The sequence below is a fragment of the Andrena cerasifolii genome, chromosome 4, assembly GCF_050908995.1.
Source record: "Andrena cerasifolii isolate SP2316 chromosome 4, iyAndCera1_principal, whole genome shotgun sequence".
Taxonomy (NCBI): Eukaryota; Metazoa; Arthropoda; class Insecta; order Hymenoptera; family Andrenidae; genus Andrena; species Andrena cerasifolii.
The window spans coordinates 2174652-2196516 of NC_135121.1; the positions used below are offsets into that span (position 1 = coordinate 2174652).

The 21865-nt window shown below is 37.4% G+C and overlaps 1 long non-coding RNA gene across 1 annotated transcript in view; it reads right to left on the bottom strand.

Moving 5' to 3' along the window:
* Positions 1 to 2626: 2626 nt before the first annotated feature.
* The window catches only part of LOC143368090 (uncharacterized), a 52103-nt gene continuing 32864 nt past the window's right edge, over positions 2627 to 21865 (bottom strand). The window contains exon 2 of the long non-coding RNA XR_013085144.1: positions 2627 to 2739. This is a non-coding gene — a long non-coding RNA (uncharacterized LOC143368090). The remainder of the gene's footprint in view (positions 2740 to 21865) is intronic.

Sequence of the window (21865 nt, forward strand, 5' to 3'; positions counted from 1 at the left end):
TCACTGTACGCGTTTGTTATACATAACTGTAGCTAATGTTCATTTAGCTCTGACACCGATTCGAAGACGCCTACAGATTTTTTTTCTTTCAAGATAGAATAGTAATAGCAAAAACTATCAAATTTTTCAGCAATTCACTATTTTGTCTATAATTTTGTTAATAATAGGTATAGAAAGTTTGCAAGTAAACTATATTTTGAGCAAGAGTTTGCATTTAAAAGACCAAGAGCATAGAGAAGGAAGTGCAGTATATTTGGAATACCAGTTGGTTTAAGACGAATAAAAAATTACAGCAGGGGATGGGAACAAATAAAACTGCATAATATCATAGGAAAACTAATAAACTTTTATATATCAAACTCTCAGTGATAATAAAAAACAAAAGTAACTGAATCTTTGATCTAAATCAGGGGTGCACAGGGAGCCGTTTTTAGCGCCTAGCTGCGAGCAACCCGCCTGACCTGTTGGTAGGGTTAGAATCGGTGAGGCGAACTGCAGTAGTGTACGTGCATTTGGTATGACTTGAACCCGGCTATATATACTTACGCTACGAGCCTACGAGCACGCAATTACACTACTGCAGTTCTCCTGACCGATTCTAACCTTAACAACGGGACAGGCGGGTTGCTCGCAGCTAGGCGCTAAAAACGGCTCCCTGTGCACCTCTGATCTAAATGAAACATGACAGGAAGTATCGATCTCGTTAAGGTGCAGGTAATTTGGAATACCGGTACTACAATTTACCTTCACTTTATAAACTTAAAAAACCATGTAGATAATAAAATTATTTGCTTTTATGATCTAATCAGGCTCAAAATAAATAAAATACATAAAAAGTAATATATAAGTTAAACGATTTTATTTAAAATTCAGCAAAAACTAAAAAAATTAGTGCATTTTAAATAAAATCGTTTAAGTTAATTTTTTTTTATATATTTTTTTATTACTTACTTTTTAGTGTCTAATTTTTATTTGTGGTTACCTATAGGCTGATTTCAAGTCGTTTGGATTTGTGGTTATAGGTTATATTTATCGATGACTGGGTCATTTTTTAAACCACTTGGAGTTATTTTTCATAATTTTGTATTCTCATCGTACGCCTACAAAGTTTCAAGTCTATTGGATAGTTGGAAGTGGGTTAAAATTGAGTTTCTAGATTTGAACCAAACAAACATGCATACATACATACAAGCAGAAGATCGAAGCTGAATAAAATCGTTTAATAAATGGCCAGCACTGGCCCAAACCGACGCGGCGGTAGCCGTTATTCGAGAAACGAAAGCATTGTTAAGCTTTCGAATATTCCAACGTACCTTCAACTTAGGTATTTCGAATTACACTGCGTTCCACATTAGAGGATACTCGCTTCGCGCAGGGATGCATTGTTGATTGGTAGTAAACCGGCAGGGAAAGTGCTACAACCAATTGCGAAAGTGCCACGACCAATCACGTGTGTCAGATCTGTGGGAGTTGCGCAGATCGGTCGCAAATCGGTAGGGGCATTGGTATACTCTTATATGGAACGCAGTGTAGCAACATGGCATTGAAACATACAATTTCATGTCACACTTTGTATTCTCAAAATTATCGCAAAACTGACTATTTCGCTTCTGTATTGAAAACAAAACGTGTCTTACCACTTCTGTCGATGCTTTCCGAAGGAAAAATATCTGCCGCGTCGCGTGGAGTAGTCAGATTTTCTCCTAGACCCATAGTTTTGTAAATAAATTGAAAGATATCTTGAAAAATGAGTGCATTTCGGATGTACTTTTCCTTTTGATCGTTGTTTAGACATATTTAAATGTTCATAATGCACCAATAACTTATATGGTTGTATTCGGGAGGGTTCGTAGAATAATTTGACGCGACAAGCAACCAAGGAACTATTACTGTTTTGACACAAAAGATGTTCAAATTTGAAAATTTGCAGTTTTTTTTCAAAATCGAATTTCTCGAAAACTGAGTGCGATGGCGACAAACGGTTTGCGGATTCGTTTTCAGCGCACAAAAATCTATAAGAAACGGCTATTGAATCTTACAGACCAGAATAGCTGTTGGACAGTGTTATTCTTATATAATGTATGTGAATTTTTCAAATAAGTTATATATCTTTAGTAACATTAATAAATGACTTATGGTTAGAAAAAATAACCAAGGCGGATACCTTATAAACAACTGAAATATGAAGTCATAAAATTAGCCATACTCTAGTGTCCGAATATTTTTGGCAGTCACTGTATATACATACATACATAGTACATACGTTCAAAATTGTGACCAAAAAAGCGCATTAAGGTGAATGTCCCAATTTCTGCTCATGTCCCCATTTCTGCTTATTTTTCTTATTATTATAAGCGTCAGGTTTGTACTATACTTACAACAAAATAATTCTAAATTATTTGAACATTTACGCGAGTGTTGCACGAGCTTGGGGCTAATCAAAGTGCAGCATAAGCAACGAAAAACTTTTAAAATGAGAGACTCATGATATTTCGACCGTGTTTTAGCTGGTTGTGCTAAGGAACAGGGTCACTATTGGTATTCGATAATTGGGCAGAAAATAGTTTCTGCAGTAAAAGTTCTTATTTAATAACAAAAACAGATACCGTATTGTGCTCTGGATGTCGATGTTTTTACTATTTTTAATTTTTTTAATTAGGAAACAGGTGAATAGGTTTAGGGTCAAGTGAATCACCGTCATGTCCGCATTTCTACTCACCAAAATTTTAGTAACATAACCTCACAATTCAATATATGCTGTAACCTCTATTTCTATTCGAAGGCATTTTATTTTTTGCTTATCATTGTTTTATGCTTTACTGTTGTGTTATAAAACTTATAACTTATTTTAACCTGAAAAGGCAACATATTATGTGAGCAGAAATTGGTACAAATGGTGAGTAGAAATACATTTAAAGCATTATATTTAATTACAAATTACTAGTAATTAAACATCTTCAAATATATTTCTTAAATAGTTTTTCAATTGGTTGATTTATTATTAAAGAATTAATCAATTACTCTGCAAATTTTCATCACAAACAATTTTTTTACACCTTCTTTCTGACGAGTAACCGCTTAAATGAGCAGAACTAGGGACATTCACCTTGCGCCGTTTAATTTTATTTTACAAAAGGTACTTCTTATTCACGTTCAATATTGAAACCTGTACAATTCCGCTCTCATACATTACTGCCTTTCAGGTTACCGAAAGCTGCATTGGTCTTGAAAGAAATGCTTTTCAATTTTACATCGTTGTTTCCAACAAGATCTCCGTAACAGTGAAAATGTGAACGCACCCCGGTGTTCGAGGAGAACCTTTGCAAACTATAAATACTTATTAATGGAAGAGTGTCCATGCGTTTGCAGCGACAATGCGATGCACGTGGCTGAGGGAACTTATGTATGTCGGTCGAGCGTGCCAAAGAAAGTGAATCGTCAAAGATGGAGAATCATATTCACTCGATATGATCAGCGAAGAGAACTGCGGTAACGAAGTGTCGGCTGGTTAAGTCGTTAATAAAAAAAAAAAGAAAGAAAATGGGGGAAAAGGACAGGGAATGAGAGGAGCATCTTTCAAGCCGAGTGGATACCTACTTTCGAGAGGAACATCCGAAAATCCTGGCCTCTTGCCCCGATGCGCTATGCATTATTCAAAAGTCTCCCGTTCACCGTGTTTACGTGCATACGTACAACATGCACCACACGCATGTTGCATAGCCAGTGCGTTGCCGTTGACGTCACTGTGCCGAGAAGATACGGGACACGGGGCACGCGTCCCACCGTACACACCGGAGCGGAGGGACACCAGACGAGGCAGCTGCATCGATGCTCGTCCAACTATATATAATACACGCTACACCCGCACACACACTCCAAATCCCCAGTGGCTTCGCGGACATTGCCATGCCGTTGCGTCGATTAAACAACGCCTCTGGCGATCTTCGTTTACGATCTATCCATGCCATCTTCGTCATACTACGGCGCACTTGTAGTGTTCAGGTATCATCGGTTTATTCGTTATTTGCTCCACGATATTTCGTTGTAAAAATGTTCGTCTGAGGAAAATAAAGGAAGTTATTTAGATAGGCACCTAGTACGTTCCCGCTTTGTTCTTTCTTCGTTCTTATTTGTTTCTTCGATTACATAACCTTGCGCGTTGGCAACTATAAAATTATGGCGAATGTTTAAGAACGTTGCGCAACATTAAAAGTTCCTGGAAAGTTGATTTGAAATCGTGATGTTTCAAGTGGAGGGCACTTAACCTGGCGACAGCAGCTGGTTCGAGCCGGTGTCACGGCACGGACACTTAGCTCGCCGAGACCGGGCACGAGGAGCGAAGCGAGGGGCTGGTGAGCGTGTGCGGTGCTCGTTCATCCCCTGCCCCTACAGGGTGATTAAATGAAGCACCACGATTCAGAAGGAAACCAACCGTAAAACACTGTTGCGCCCCCAACCCAACACTGCCCCGAAATTTTAAACGACGGTTAAGAAGATTATCTCTTTGCATATTACATCTTCAAGAGATTCCACCAGACTGTATTCGAATAATCGAGGTTGTTCTAATTGTAAGTTAGTATTAAAAACACGCGCTTAAAACGAGATGATTGCACACTTCGGATATTTCGAAGAATTATTAATAAGTTATCTATGAATGTGAATATAGGCACTGATACACTTTATATGGTAACTCCGAAAGTGTTTGTAAACAGTCAAGAAATATAGAGTCCTCTCCGTATATAGTGTAACGATAGGAACCTAACCCTTTCTTCAACTTCCATATTTTTGCCTTCGAAGAATACACAGGGGAGACCGGGGCTAGTTGATAGAGACGAATTATCTCGACACCGTATATGTGGAGCTAAATTTCAGCGAGATATATGATGATTATTGTTCAATTTTTTCCTACGAAGCAGCGTACGTGTGTGTACATTGACGTTAACAATCGTTTTTTTAAAACTGTTTTCGTTTATATAGAGGAAAAGTAAATAGTTTTGATACATCCAAACTGATCTTCCAAGTAACATTTTTTTCATTCATTTTGTACGTATTTTCTCATGTTTTTGCTTACTATATTTTAAAGAGGAAGGGCCAAAGAATATTTTGACATATTTTTTATTAAGTAATTCATTAAAATAAATAATGAAAAAATTGAAAACAGAATAACGTATCAACTAGCCCCGCAGTGGGGAAAATTGATACATTTTACCTTCGTCCAAATAACATTTTTTCATTCATTCTGTACGTATTTTCTCAAGTTTTCGCTTACCATATTTTAAAGAGGAAGGGCCAAAGAATATTTTGGCATATTTTTTATTAGGTAATTAACTCAAATAAATAATGAAAAAATTGAAAACAGAATAACGTATCAACTAGCCCCGCAGTGGGGAAAATTGATACATTTTACCTTCGTCCAAATAACATTTTTTCATTAATTTTGTATGTATTTTCTTAACTTTTTATTTACAGTATATTAAAGAGGAAAGACCCAAGTATATTTTAGCATAATTGTTATCAAGTAATTAATTCAAAACAAAAATGAAAAAAATTGAAAACTGAAGAACGTCTCAACTAGCTCCGGTCTCCTCTACCTATATTTCACTCAGAAATACCAAATTTACTTTCCCCGAAAAGCATAACCATTTTTCTCAAGATTTCAGAACGACGTTGTGATTATACTTGTACTAGCTGTATTACTCGGCTTCGCCCAAATTTTCGATTCAGATTTTATAAAAAAAAAAAAATTTTTTTTTGCGAAAATAGCCACATTCATCTGGATTAGTCGGACATATTAAGCTGAGGCTCGTTTCGTGATCCCAGAGTTTATCGTTCGAAAGTTTTTAGACGACAGACAAACACACAAACATATAGAAGCTTTCTGCTTTATATATTAAGATAGTGGTCCCTAACCTAGAAACTGCAAGTCTACTATGATGCACATTCGTGTCTCGCCGTACTGGTTATAAATTGTACGTAGGTATATTCATCTAAAGAACGCTAACGTAGTCGTTTGCGAATTACCTCAGAACGTAGGTATGATTAATTTTATTAGTGGCGCCACCAATAGCAGAACTAAAAAAGTCCTATTAAAATATGAAAGAAGGCGAACAGCATAAGCATACAAGCAAAGTTAAGAGTGCTACACGTAAGTTAGTTTAACACTCGCGCATTACTTACCGACGCTTGTGACACAAAGATCTTTATTATCGTGTGCCACGTAAATGCAATAGAAATAAAGCTATCATCGTAGCCTTTTATCGTTATTTTGTCCCGTGAGAGCGAGCCTTCCTTTATCGCCGTTAAAAACGTCAGGGTCAACTGACCAGAATATTCTATGCAGAGGATGATTTGTATTCGCTCGTAAAACTGTGAGACTCGTCCAAACATTTACACCTGTTCTTAATCAACCTTAACATAAATATCTTTTAAGCTGAGAGCAGCAAAGCGAACGAAATAAAGTTCCAGGCGTAAAACGTTATAATGGAATGTCGGAGAATTGAAATTCTTGCAAATAATTTACTTGTAACTTAACTTGGAAATTCCGTGGCACGCCAGGATTCGGTATCGAGACAGAAGAAAGCGTAACGACTTTTTATATCATTCAGGCCCCTGTATGGAGAATAATGTCACATAAAAAATAATTTAAAACTTTTCGTAAGCCAGAAACAGTATAAACTTGCTTGCTTTCTTTTCCATAATTAAAAGAAGTGAATACGTATAAATGTGTATTAAGGAAGGTCTACAGAAAGGTTCCGGTAACAATTAGCTACCTACTTAGCTATTAATCTGCAAATAGTAAGTAGGTGTTTTAAAGTACCTCCCACTTGATGTAACCAATTAAAATTTAATTTAATTCGTTAAACCTCTTTTTGTTAACCCATTAACTGCCAATTATTTTTTTTTATTTTTTGGCCGGATAAGTTATATATGTGCACAAAAAGTTGTGTAACAGTATAATTATATTCAACTTATGTTTTGGTTTGAAAATATTCGATATTTTTGAAGAAGTCCAAAATAGGGATTGTGACAGGTCGCATGGAAGAAAACTAATAAGAGACTATTTCTTTTATTATATGCTTTATCTGATACATACAAAAACAGCTGTTATTTATGCAATTTTTCCATACAGTCCACATGTAACCCGACGTTACATTCACCACATTGTTTTCTTGCATTTGTTTTGCACACTGCGCATTTTCTTTGTTTTCCTTCAAGAGTTCTTTCTAAAGCCTCGTGGCCACTAGCAATAAACTTGCGACATTTATTGCGAGAGTTGATGTCAGCAATGTGTAAACACGCCTGAGAGCAACTCTAGCAAGTTCTGATTACTTGCGACAGTTGGTCTCAGCAAGTGAATTCTGTCATAGTGTAGACACCCGATAATCTTCTCTCTCTGAGAAAGATTTTACTTCCAAACGAATTGGAAATTTTTGACGAGAGTAGGAAGCAAGTAGCTGGACCATAGTATTCGGTTTCGAATCTACATGCACGTCAGCATTTTTGTATCAATTTTAGTAATGTTTGGTCCAACTAATTCTAAATTCTAGTTTGTTGGACCGACATTATAGTAGATACTTTATGTATAAATATTTGCTGTCAACTCTCAGGCGTAACACTGTAGTGTAGAGTGATATAATACACAGGTGTTCCGACTCCTGTCCAGAATGTGTGACATTTTTGTCCTAGTTCTTATGGCACCCGGCAGATTTCGTGGTTGTTGTAAAGGTATTTACATATATATACAGGCCTGGTATGGAATTCCTACTCGTAGTGGAAGGGGGGCACACCACGCATGCGTAGCATGTTCCCCCTCCATTACGCGTAGGATTTTTCTGGCAAGCCCAATAATACCATTACAATCACAACTACCACAATCTCATTAACACATATGTATACATATGCTTTCTAAGTCACGACGCCTCTCGCGGCGGCCAGGGGAACTAAACAGAAATCGGCACACAAAATCGATGAGGTAAAAGGTACAGAGTCGGAACACCTGTCTATTACACCGTGGTGTAGACACGCGGGACATATCTTCTGCAACATTTTTCTGGCAACTACTTGCAGGCAAGAACTTGCGTAAAAAATTGCTGTAGTCTAAACACTCGTGCAAGTTTCTTGCGCAATAAATTAACAAGTTTATTGCTAGTGACCACGAGGCTTAGGTAATGCCCTATTGGGTTCGTCCTTACGCTTTGGGGAACTTAGGAGGCGACGCTCGCTGCAAATATGCTCGGGCGATATACCGTCGAAATTCCAATAATGGCATGACTTTGTTAGCATGGCAATGCAGTACGTAGGCGTTTAAAAATAGGAAAATACCACTTTTTTCCACGAATTTTTATGCTATATTTGTTAACATTCCAATCCAGTTTGTCAACACCTCCCATACACTTATTACAGTTACTTATGCAATAGGGTTGAGCTGTTTTGATTTGTTTTTTTCTGAGACTTGGGCCATCTAGTTACATTGTTGTTCTTTGGGTCTGTGCTTGCAGAAGCTATATTCAGAGCACTCGAATGAACTTCTAGACTGCCGGGAACATCTCTCATCAATGTCTTCGATATCCGAAACAATATCAACCTTATCAGGAGGAAGTTCAACAATATCAACAGTAGCACCATCATCGTCACTTTCAAAGAAATTAGGGTCATTTACAGCGTCTTCTAATTCAGCAAGCGCGAAAAATTTCCTAGTACCCATCTCTCATCAAATAAAACTAATCTCTATAAGAGAGAAACAAATACTTGATACCAGTCACAATCCTCAAATGGGTATCGTTATAAAATGATCAATAAAATCATTTCAATAAAAAACAAAAGACTGAGTAAGTAACAGATCGTTACTATAACCTCTAAATTACATATTTATGTACGGTATTTCATTATAATATAAAAACCAAACCAAAAATATAATGCTTCAAATTTGTTCGCTTGTTGTAAAGAAACGAAGCACAGAATACACACTTTCTATTGCACACAATATTGGCTGATATATATATATAGTGTTGGCTAGAACCGTGATTTGTGAATCACGAGTGATCCGATCACGTTCATTCCCAATCACGGTGATTTTTCACAGTGATTCGCGATTTTCGTGATCTGATTGGTGGAAAGCATAAGTGCTCTTTGCACGCGCCACATAACCTCAAATTCTAATTTCTCTTGAAACATTCTCAAGGCCTCACTGTGCTTATAGAATCTCAGTTGTATATTTTGAACCAATGTAATCGTTCTCGATCTATTTAAATTAACGAATATTTCTTCACTTTAGTTAAAAAGTATAATGTATATGTGAATACTTTAGCCAATCACATCAGTGCGTGCACGCATTGACTATTTATGAATGTGTATACTAACCCATACAGCACACTTCGTGGCGGCAACATTGCATGATGGTTGCAGTAACCTTGCATTGTTGCATGGTTGCAGCGCAATGTGGATGTAACGTTGCTGCGACGTTGCCGTGCAACATTGCAATCTTGCACTGCAACCATTCTGTAACTTTGCTGCAACGAGAGTGTGCTGTATGGGGAGTATATATTCGCTGAATTAGCACGCTTTGACTGCAACACAAGCTATATTGAAGTATTTTATAAAAAATAATTCAATCAAGGTCAAGAATTACGATCACAGTAAACAATTCACTTAAGTTAAAAAAATCACGACCACGGTCGTGGTTTAACTTCATTCACGACCGTGATCGTGATTCTACGATCACTGTGATAAATCACTGTTAGTGATTTTGCACTCCATCCCTATATATATAGAATGAAACTAAACTGTCAGGCGTACCAAATATACTTTTGGCGCCCAGTGGTGTACGTAAAATTCCAAAATCCCCAGATGGGGATCGTGGCAGCTAATGGCTACGCACCTCAGTTTGTAAATTCTTCCAAATGCTGTTCATTTCTTCGCATAAAGTTGTCCTCTTCCCATCAAATTTTTACGAACTCCGTACAAAAATGCGCAAGATTAAAGAGACATTACGTATCCGTTAAAGCTGTTCATCTCAAGAGATGGATGACTGAAAGGGGCAATTTATTTGTTCCTTGAAAGTAGGTACTCGAACTTTATTTGTGTCTACAGTGTCCGTCGAATTCCGGTGTTAACTACTTGACTGAGACAAGTAGCCTGTCACAAGGTCATAAATAATCTTGCAGAGAAGCCAGTCATCCTTCCATTTCATCCTTTTCGAACAAATGTACTTTTTAATAAGGATCTCAGCCTTGTAAGTCTCTGTGTTCATAATTTTATGGGTATTGAATTTAGGATAGTACATCCACATTCTATATTCGTATGCCTTACTTTTTGATAAAATTAACAATTTCGTTTTGGATCTTCTATTTCGTTCAGGACTCATTTTAATTTTCAAATACTTACTCCCACATTAAGTCGCTGAATTTCTTACTTGTTGAGGCTTCTTTCGTTGACTCGTTTTGCATTGTAAACCATTGCATATTTCTTTCCTCCGTGTCCATTTTTTGCTACATTCATTGTCAGATCTAACACGCGAGCACCGATAGGCCAGAAGTTCCTTAACGTGGAAGCTTTCCTCCAAAAGATATTATATCCAAAGTTTGGATCATCCTTGTATTAAGGTGGCTGGCGCAAATCAAAGGCTGCAATCTTTCTGGAGCAAATACTTAACTCTGCACTGTGCACGCTACGTTTCAAGAAGAGGCAGATACTGCGAGGCCCAAAAGAAGAACGTGCTACACAACACGTTCGCGAATTACATTCCTATTTAAGTAGCTACATAGTTCCGCGTCGAAGTACTCCGAATGTCCAAATTCTTATCACCTTCATCTGTGAAAGCACACAAGCTTTCAACGCCAAGAGAAATGTATATTATTTATATATTTTCCGCCCACGCCAATTGAGAGCCAGATCCAATTAAGATTATCGACGTAATGTCGCTGAAATCAGCAGGATCAGCAAGGATATATTATTACCAGCAGTGGTAATTGCCATCTTTAACATTTCGAAGGCTTTAGTAATTCTCGATCGTTCTACCATACCGAACAAATTATTGCACTTATAATCGCTATTGCAAAGTTCAGGGAAATTGTTAATATATGTATCTTCATCTTCAAACAATTAAATTATCCTTTAAATCTTTGTTTTATAGCATTTGCTGCAGTTACTACGTATGCATATCTTCTCTTGATATCGAGAACTCTGAAGTACTTTCTCTTCTTCTTGTATACAGGGTGTTCTTGAAAGATTCGATCGAGTATCTCCGAAATCAAAATTTTTATATTTTTTTATTCTGACTTCCGAAATTCTATCTAATTGCAATAACAATTTTCGTTATTCCTTTTCCTTATCTCTTCCCTTGTAGGCGATATTCCAATAAGTGACCAAATATTAGGAAGCTATTTTACTCACTTTACAAATAGAAACATATCTTTTATTCTCTAATTCCGTGTGAAATCTTAGAAACTGCATATTAAGTTCGATCTTACTTTCCTACATATGCATGATGGTGATATGCATTATTAGCTTGCTTCTAACAAAAGAATTATAAAAATAAGTAGTTGTATTTATAATCTTAAACGCTTCGCAGTTATTATAATCGCACGCAGTCTGCAGAAATTTATAACAATACGAATTTCAGATATAAAATCAGAAGCAATATAACGTTTGAAATGAAGATTTGCCCATCAGGTTTTCCTAGAGACGTAGGCGGCAAATAGAAGCCGTGCTTAATCGTTTCTGCTTTTTTTTACAGTGTAATGCGAATATCATAGAGGCAGCAATTTTCGAGCAGCGTAATGCAGCGTAAAACGTTGAGAAATTCTGTGTCGTATGGTCGAAGGTGCGATATCAAGAGCGACACATATTCCAGGAAGAAGGTGTAACGTGTGACGATGAGACGCGTGGTCAGCCTCGGAAACATATGCATCTAGGTCGGCACTCGGCATACGTACAGCAGATAGCAATCTGTTAGCGTTGGAACGGCAAAGGAAAACCCCTCATTAGAGTTCGAGGCAGCGAGTTGTAGCGTCTCATTAACGAACCCTCGATCGAAGCGACACGGATATCTGCTCGTGCCTGGAAAAGAAGCTGAATGGTCAGGTGCAACCTAAAAGCGCATGCGTGCAGTTGCCTACGTAATCTTTCTCTCCTCGTCCATCCTTCTCCTCCCTCTCAACATCGTTACTCATTCCCTCTGCCTTCCTTTTCCTTTCCCGCACGCGCTCCTCGATGCACCTTATCGTTAACAAATCTTCCGGGGAAAGCCCTTCTTGCTCTTTACTTTCGACCTCCCAACGGATCAATCTTTGGAGTCAAGAATTTTCTGCAAAAACATCTCTCTGTCCGAGGCCCATATTCCAACTCTATAGGTTACGTAAACGTTTACCTTGTTTAATTGATAACACACATCGGCAAGACTTCACTTTCTTTCGGACTTGTAACAATCGATAGCCGTTTCTTATGGGTTTTCGTGCCCTGATAACGAATCCGTAAAGCGTTTGTCCCCGTCACCCTCAGTTTTTGAGAAATTCAATTCTGAAAAAAAATGCTAATTTTTATTCTATGAACCCTCCTGAATATAACGATATAAGTTATTGTTGCATTATGAACATTTAAGTATGTTTAAACATCCATCAAAGGGGAAAGGATTCCCGAAATGCACCCATTTTGCAAGATATTTTTCAATTTATTTCCAAAATTAAGGGTCCAGGAGAAAATCTGACTACTCCACGAGATGCGGCGGACATTTTTCCATCGGAAAGCGTCAACAGAAGTGGTAAGTCACGTTTTGTTTTCAACACAGAAGCGAAATAGTTTGGCAAAACGTGCGGCGCCGACAGTGGTGGTCACGCGCGTTAAGCGATTGTGTTACGCTGAGCGGCAGTGGGTCGCGCGCCGCCGTTGACTACCACTGTCGACGGCGCACGTTTTGCCAAACTATTTCGCTTCTGTATTGAAAACTAAACGTGACTTACCACTTCTGTTAATGCTTTCCGAAGGAAAAATGCCTGCTGCGTCGCGTGGAGTAGTCAGATTTTCTCCTAGACCCTTAGTTTTTGAAATAAATTTAAAGATATCTGCAAAAGTGGATGAATTTCGGGTGTTCCTTTCTGTTTGATCGTTGTTTAAATATATTTAAATGTTCATAATGCACCAATAACTTATATCGTTGTATTCCGAAGAGTTTATAGAATAATTTGACGTGGCAAGCAAAATTTGCATTTTTTTTCAAAATCGAATTGCTCGAAAACTGAGGGTGATGGCGACAAACGGTTTGCGGATTCGTTTTCATGGCACGAAAACCTATAAGAAACGGCTATTGAATGTTACAAGTCCAGATGGCTGTCGAACTGTGTAATCGTGCGACGGCCAAGCGACTGTTGCTCTCGAATTTCAAGTTTGCATTTACACGTTAAAATGTGTTAACTGAATTTCTTGCGCGTGCTTTTGGCAACGTTGACATAAATATTTTCTTTCTTCGATGGTGACGTGTTAAGTGTAAGGAATACGCATAAGAAGATGTGACTTAATCATAGCCGGTGTGGATTACAGGTATGCTGGAAAACGCAACAATAAACTCATGGTTAATTAAATTTTACTTCGGTGAAGACCAAACATGCAGCTTTCATCCAATTAAGAAATTGAAATAAATAGACTTTCTGTTAGCGACATCCAATATTATTAGAGTGGATAATTTGAATTGAATATTGTTTTATAAAGTTTTTGAAATCTTCCTGGTTTGATCGAAGAAGGCGTCATTGTAAGAATTAATTAACGTAGCGCTTGTAGTGTAATGCAGCGTGGTGTGATCAATATGGGTGAACCGCTTAATTGGAAGTGAATTCACTTAAGTAGATATCCATGAAACCATGTTCTGTATTTTCAGTCAGTATAATGACTGGCAAAGGTAAATGGTAGGTACCTGGCGTGGTTCATTAATGTACCACTGTTCTCCCCGTAACGCTCGCCACTGGCACGCTCACCAATTTCCATAATTTCGTTTATAGGTACGTGTTATACTTCCTATCTTTCGATTAATATGTAGTCTATTTCTCATTACATACTGAGTCATTCCACGCCGAAATCAGACACTTTTTGGATGTTGGGGAAACTCGAATATGCTGCAGTCTTTATTGATGTATAAACGTATCTCGAAGGATTTTCGAAAATTTAAAAAATTGTGGATGTTAGGGTAATTGTGGGACAGTTGCCGCACCTTACGCAAAATTGTCACCGTGTCTAAATTTTGCAATGAAAATTTGTTCCAAGGATACATATTATTAGCTGAACATCTTATTCTACTACTGGCATTAAAGAAAATCAAAATGCTAATATTTGTCACCCTTAAAAAATTGGAACTAAACACATCCATTTTTGAGGAAAGACGCCGCACGTGCGGGAGTAATTTTAAATTTTTATTTAAAAAAAATAGTAACAGCAAAGTAAAGTGAAACATCTTTTTAATTTATAAAGTTATAAAATACAATAAAATTGGAAAAATAAATAGGTACAGATATTATTTCTGTTTTTCTAAACTTAATTGTCTTTTCTTCTTGCTTCCACATTCATTACACATAAAATAAAAATAAAATGTGAAAAAGATTAAAAAGCCCACAAATATGTTTGGATTATCAGATTTGTCATTAAAAAATAAATAATTTGCCTTGAGATATCAATACTTTTTGTATTTTTAACAGTAAAAACATCGTTTAGTCGACTTAGGAACCTTCCGATACAGTGCGCACAAAAGTGCGGCATCTATCCCAAATGCCCGGAAGAGACGCTGCAGTTTCGTATTTCCAAGTGCTATGTGGAATATAACCTATTCTGGCCGAGAAATATTCCACAGAGTTTCTTTAACGTACTACAAAAGTTATATCACGAAAGACTATGAATTTTTAACTACTACGATAGCAAAAATAAACTCGACGTATTCAGGCAAAGTGCGGTAGGGGTACCTCGAAAAATAGCAAAATCTTTAAAAGTAATAATGGAAACACGTTCTCGCTTATTAATCTAACCTAAACGAACAGCCTAAAGCAAATAAAATCGACAGTGTTGTATTTTATTACCGATAACCCTGAAATACCGAAGGTGCGCCGTCTCTCCCAGTGCGGCATCTCTCCCGCAATTACCCCACAGCTCTTTGAAATATAGTGTTGACCTTTTTTCAATAAATTATAACTTTTGAACTAAGAAACTGATAAAAATGAGCTTTTGAGAGCTCACAGTGGATATATACGAGTACCTAATAAAAATTTGAGATGACGTAGTTACGCCCAAGTCCTTGTTGGGCGCCCATGCTTCCGGGCTCGTTCACTCTTCCTTCGTATCTGCAAGTGTTGAGCACGCCGGTTCACGTGCACTCATTTACCGACTCTGTCCCGTTTTACAAAAATATTTCACTCTAAAAAAAAACAAATTTTTTACCATATTTTTGCAATTGTTCTAAACAAATGCAATTTTCTCAAAATACGTACCTTTTTAAAAAATGAAAAAAAAATTGAGGAAATAATTCTGTTTGCGCCCTTTATGGGCACGTTTTGAAAACTATGGACACTTTAAAATTGGCCGAATGAAAATTAATTGAACTTGACGCCGCGTCGCCAGCACCGACTCGACTGGCTGAGCTACTAACTTTACATTAGTCAAGTAACTCGGCCCAGTGAACTGAGCCCAATGCTCGGCCCAGCTACTATGCTGTCCGCTCTACCACTCGCCTCGGCTAATACAGGCTCAGTGTTTTATCCTGCAACCCGCGCTGGCGCGAACAGGCAAAATGGCAACAGCGCCTCACGGACGCATTCCACTGCAACCATGCATCGGCCCGGCGGTCGGAGAGCTGCCAGCGACCGCTGGACAGCAGTGATGCCTGAGCTTCGAAAATTGTAGGATGATCTCATTCAAATTAACGTCGCAAAGAGCTATTCAGAATTTCCCGACCCGGGTTGAAACATTTGGGCCCGTTTTCGTATAACTTTTGAACTATAAAAGCCGAAAAGTGAGAAAAAATGAGAAAAAATAATTCCCTCTTAATGATGGATAATTTAAAATATTTTAAGTTTACTTAATTTTTCTTTTTTCAATTTTTCAACCATAATTGTTGTGAAAAGCTTTTGCAAACTGTTTATTTGATACTGTATTTCGTGCTGTTTTTAAAATTCACGGTGTTGATAAACAGTAGGCTAGTTGTTTCTGTATCATTACTTTCAGAAATTGAGAAATTAAATTTTTATTCAATTATGTGTTAGTTCTGCAGACCTTAGAATCTATCGTTCTGGGTTTCTTTTTTATGATTTTATCCTTAATGCAGTGTATACCTAGATCAGACTAAGGGGTAGCTAATGGGACGTGTCTTTGATTGTAGCGGTGTTTGAATTTTTTTTCTAGAATTTTTTTACTGAATGTTATTGGCTTCCGTTATTGTCATTTTTGGAACGATGCGCCATTATTGTGGCTTTTATAAGTAGGTGGCGAAAAGTCTCTCCGTACAAGGGTATAGCGCCGCGGTCAACCATGTCGTAGCTAAATTTTTTTAAATTGAGACGGATACGAGATCAGTCGCCATTATTTTCAAATCTTATTACAGTAATCTTGGGTGTGAGTGGTGAACCGATCAGAAAAGCGAAGCGCGCAGCTCGGGCATCAATACTGTCCAGCGGTCGCTGGCAGCTCTCCGCTGGGCCGGTGCCTGGTTGTAGTGGAATGGGTCCGTGGGGCGCTGTTGCCATATTAAAAGTTCGCGCGAGCGCGGGTTGCAGGATAAAACGCTGACCCTGTATTCGAGTACTCGAACAGCCCTAGTAGTAACAGCGGCTATATCTGCTATTCTTATACAGTGTTATCACAAATGGTAAGTATTTGTAAAAAACTGAAAGAGGAAAGCTTTTACTGTTTTTTATATCCAACATAATGCGGTAACTCAATTTTTGGTGTTCGCAATATTTTCCTTAAAACTAGGGTGACATTCAGTTTTTTAAGTGGAATGCTATATATTTTATTACCCAATATGAAAGCGACTGTCAAGACAAATTCAACCATATGGTGTACTATAACCTTCAAGGCCACACAAGGTTAGGAATGAAAGAAAGAAACTCAATCTACTACATAGATAATTCAATATATTATAGATATATATCATAGACCGAAATTTTAATCGAATCGAAAAAGTCAAATGTGCGCCTTAAAGAGGGAAGACTGGTGTTTCTGTTGCTTTTTTCATGAACATTCTACGATAATTCCTTCGTCTGCTAGAAGCAACTAGGGTAAAGGACCCAAATACTGACACCTAACCAATTACTATCACCTTAAGCTATTTTACTTAAAATAAGGAATAAATAAACTATAGTATATAATCTATAGTATAGATTATAGATTGAATTACATAATTCTTTTTGTGTATGACTTTACGTTTATTTATTCGTTATTTCAAGTAAAATAGCTTAAGGTGCAGTAATTGGTTAGGTGCGAGTAATTGGGTCCTTTACCCTAAAGTAAAAAAAGCGGTTTTAGCTTCAAAGTTGAATAACTCGTCCAAAAAAAATCGCACATGAAATTTATTACTCTCTTTTTACACAGGAACGTTGCCGCTTTCGACTGGTGTAAATGGAATTTGTGTAAAAAAAATTATACTCCCCGTAGAACGTTGAAGAAATTTTTAAAAAATTGACCAAGTGCTCTTTATATCGTTATAACTTTATCGAAAAGCAGTACAGTTAAAATCACAAAAAAAAAACAGCTGAAAGTAGGGATTCCACACTTTCAAACCATATTTTCAAAAATTGATACGGTTATTTTTACCGAAGTTATGACCATGAACTTGAACCTAGTGTATATACCACCATAATACCGTTATTTATATTTTTGGCCCTACTGCCCGAAACGTTACAGGAGGCGGACATAGGAATATTGCTGCAACGTTGCGGCAACGTTGCGCGCAACATTGCTATCTTGTATTGCAACGATCCTGCAACGTACTGCAAGGGGAGTGCGCTGTATGGGTACAGATACCTAGGTACTGGCCGCGTGCTCATACGTGCGCTGTCATGCTCGCCCAATACCGACCTTGCTCAAAATAATCTGATATACACTGATGCACACATTTTACATTCACGTAGTGCATGTCATGAAAAAGAAGGATTTATTTTGTGTGCGCAATGTTTTCGTATTATCTGAATTACAATATTGCCAGGAGTATCGGTTTATCCAATACGTAAGTAACGCATTTATGTGGCAAGTGTTTTGTAACAATATTTGTCGTGTCTTTAAAATAGTCTTCTTCAATAAAGCGAACGAACTTTTGCACTGACCTAATAAGAATATGACACATGGTCGTTGACGAGTCAACATTGCCGTGATAATGCTCGACCATATGGTTAAAATGACAATACGAAAAGTTTGACAAAACAATAAAAAGTTGACACTAGCTATAGAAACTGAAACTACTTAATCTGTTGAATTTTCGGCTAGCAAGTATTTAGCATTCGCTTCAATCAATGGAAAATTTTCTTATTGCGAAACAAATCTACCAGTAGAGATTAATGCTTGAAATTAATGTCGAATGATAAAGGTCTTTGCTTAACTCGACGGGAGGCGCCACTGGGTAATATTTACCACAGAGGCGCTGCTTGCGAAAATATGAAGACTGTTTGAGTTTTTGTTACAATTTTTTAAATAACTTTAATAAAGATTTTAAGATGTTTCATCAATTTTGTTTGATTCTCAAAACACCGTACTTTAACATAAAAATTACAAAGTTAAAAAAACTCTGAATCCATGGTTTTTTACGTTTCAATTTTGGGTATTTTTGACTCGGGTGAGATAACCTGTGTTACAATATGGGGTGCGCCTCCCGGCAGGTTAAAACGGCAAAAGGCTTTTGAAGAAAAATTCTAAAGATTATTTGAGAAAGTACAACAGGATATTGTGTAGATATTGTGAAAAGTAATAGCAAATGTACAGTTAACTATTCGGTGGAAATTAATTTTAGTGGCATTAGCTATCTCGACAATATCGTGCATTTACGCATGAATAGTTGTGTGATTAGTATTGAATGCAAATTATAATAATTTTGTGCAAAGAGCAATTATTTCTACACACACGTCGTTGGCACAAAAATTACTAGAACAACTTAGTGCCGTTTTACGAAACAAAGGGCACTCGATCCAATTTGTTTAAAAACCAAACTTGGTATTGTTATATAAATGAAAAGAACTGCAGAAAGCGGGTAAAAGTCAGTTGACCTGTAGAATTTCGACGATTGCCCGGCTCATTAACCGTCTGAATTCAGGAGCTATCACTCCCAATTAAAACATAAGAAATACTGCTATAATGACGCTTTTTTTATAGAAACTGCATGCCAATTGGCACCGAAGAAAAATTGGACTTTATTATTTTATAAGTGGTATTTTGTAGTTTTGCAACCGGAAGGTTTACGATTTGTTCTGCGTGCACGTAATCATCTCAGAAAGACTCGAGTTAAAGGCAAGATGCAGAGAGTTATCAGAAATGGAAGGACAACGAATGGGCAACGAGAAACACGTAAATTGTAGGGGGCAAAGTTAACAATATTAATGATAAATGGAGTTTGCATATTTGCTATTCATATGTATACTTATTCGTTTCGCCTGATATAAAAAAAATTATACATTTGTAGGTGTACAGTAGAAAACGCGTAATTGCCCTTGTTCACCTTGGTTCATCAGTTGTTCTACCATCTGTGACATTTATTTCGGATCGTTTACTCTCCTCCCTTCGTTTTCAATTAACTCTTAATTTCATGATTAATGTTGGTCGACTGTACTGATGCGAATGCAGTCCGCATTTCGTGGCACGTTGCTTCGCGATCGATCATTATTTCTCTTGATGACTTTCAAATCATCGAAGCCGATCTTATGGTTTATCCGGTTCAGTTATACAGTTGGTAAAATGAAAGCCGTTGTTTGACTTTTCATATACCTACAGCTCAGATGTTCACTGGCATAACACTGTCCAACAGCCATTTTTGTCTGTCAGATTCGATTTTGAAAAAAAAACTGCAAATTTTGCTTGTCTTGTCAAATTATTCTGTAAACCCTCCCGAATACAGCGGTAAAAGTTATTGGTGCATTATGAACATTTAAATTTATTTAAACAACAATCAAAGGGAAAGGAACACCCGAAATTCATCCATTTTTGAAGAAATCTTTCAATTTATTTCCAAAACTAAGGGTCTAGGAGAAAATCTGACTACTCCACGCGACGCGGCAGATATTTTTCCATGGGATAGCATCAACAGAAGTGGTAAAACACATTTTGTTTTCAATACAGAAGCGAAATAGTTTGGCAAAACGTGCGCCGTCGGCAGTGGTAGTCAACGGCGGCGCGCGACCCACTGCCGCTCAGCGTAACACAATCGCTTAACGCGCGTGACTACCACTGTCGGCGCCGCACGTTTTGCCAAACTATTTCGCTTCTGTATTGAAAACAAAATATGACTTACCACTTCTGTTGGTGGTTTCCGAAAGAAAATTTTCTGCTGCATCGCGTGGAGTAGTCAAATTTTCTCCTAGACGCTTAGTTTTTTAAATATATAGCTAGATATCTGCAAAAATTGGTGCATTTCGGGTGTCCTTTTCCCTTTGATCGTTGTTTAAACGTATTTAAATGCTTATAATTCAATAATAACAACCGAATATCTATTATTGTTTGAACACAAAAGATGTTCAAAGTTGAAATTTGCATTTTTTTTTCAAAATGGAATTTCTCGAAAATTGAGGGTGACGGCGATAAACGGTTTACGGATTTGTTTTCAGCGCACAAAAATGTAAATGAAACGGCTATTGAATTTTACAGAACTTAAAAAAGTTCAATTTTGTTGGGCAGTGTAATTATTATTCATCTATATTACATTCCCATTTCCATGGCAATGATACCTATTGGGCCTAATGAATAAAGTGTAAGCAATTGCTATTTCTTAATATTTTACTAGGAATTGTTTAACTTCATGTGAATAAAAACACAAGAATTTGCTTTGTCTCGTAGGAATTCCTAAACTGCCAAGGAATTGCTTAAACGAATCGCTTTTCCTTAATTTTTTAAGGAATTGCTTACAATCAAGGAAATAGAGAGAGAGAACGTCGCCGGCAGTCACAGCTACCATTTATTTATACGGTCTAGCAAAACCAGCAATTCCTTATGATTTTTATTCATATGAAAATATGAAATTCCTGTTTTGTTCAAGTAATTGCTTTTTAAGGAATTGATTCTGCTAATAAGAAATTGCTTAGTTTTTATTCATCAGGCCCATTGTATGTGAGGATCGTTTATAAACATTCGATACATTACAAGACATTGAAATCATATGAAACAGATAATAGTAGGTTTTCAAGTCAAGATAATACCGAGGAAACGGTAAAACGAAGAAAAAAGAAGAAAAAGTCAGTTGCGACAAAATCGCGTGATTTTTTGTAGCTTTGGAAGAATTCAAGTCGGTAGAAGAGAGTTTATAGCGGACACCGTGCGCGTATAGTCGAATCGGCAGATTCGACCGTTATGTAGAGGCATACGATGCTTCCACTTCCACGTATTAAGTGGAAGCACACACTAGCAGGAGACAAAACACCCATGTGTTTTCGGGTTGCTCTGCTTGCCAGATGACACCAGACAACCACTCTCGATCCGACGTCGGCACACTGCCCTCGCCGCGTACACGCGCCCAACATACGGACGTTGGAAAAAGGCCCATCTCCTCTCCAACCTTCCCCTCTACCATCGCCTCTTTGGCGTGTGCCCAACGTGTGCATCGCAAATCGTTCGTTCGACATCAGGAGAACCCTCTTCTTCCGGGATTTTCCGACCACCGACCTATTATATTTTCTTTCTTTCACGTTTCCCAGACAGCATT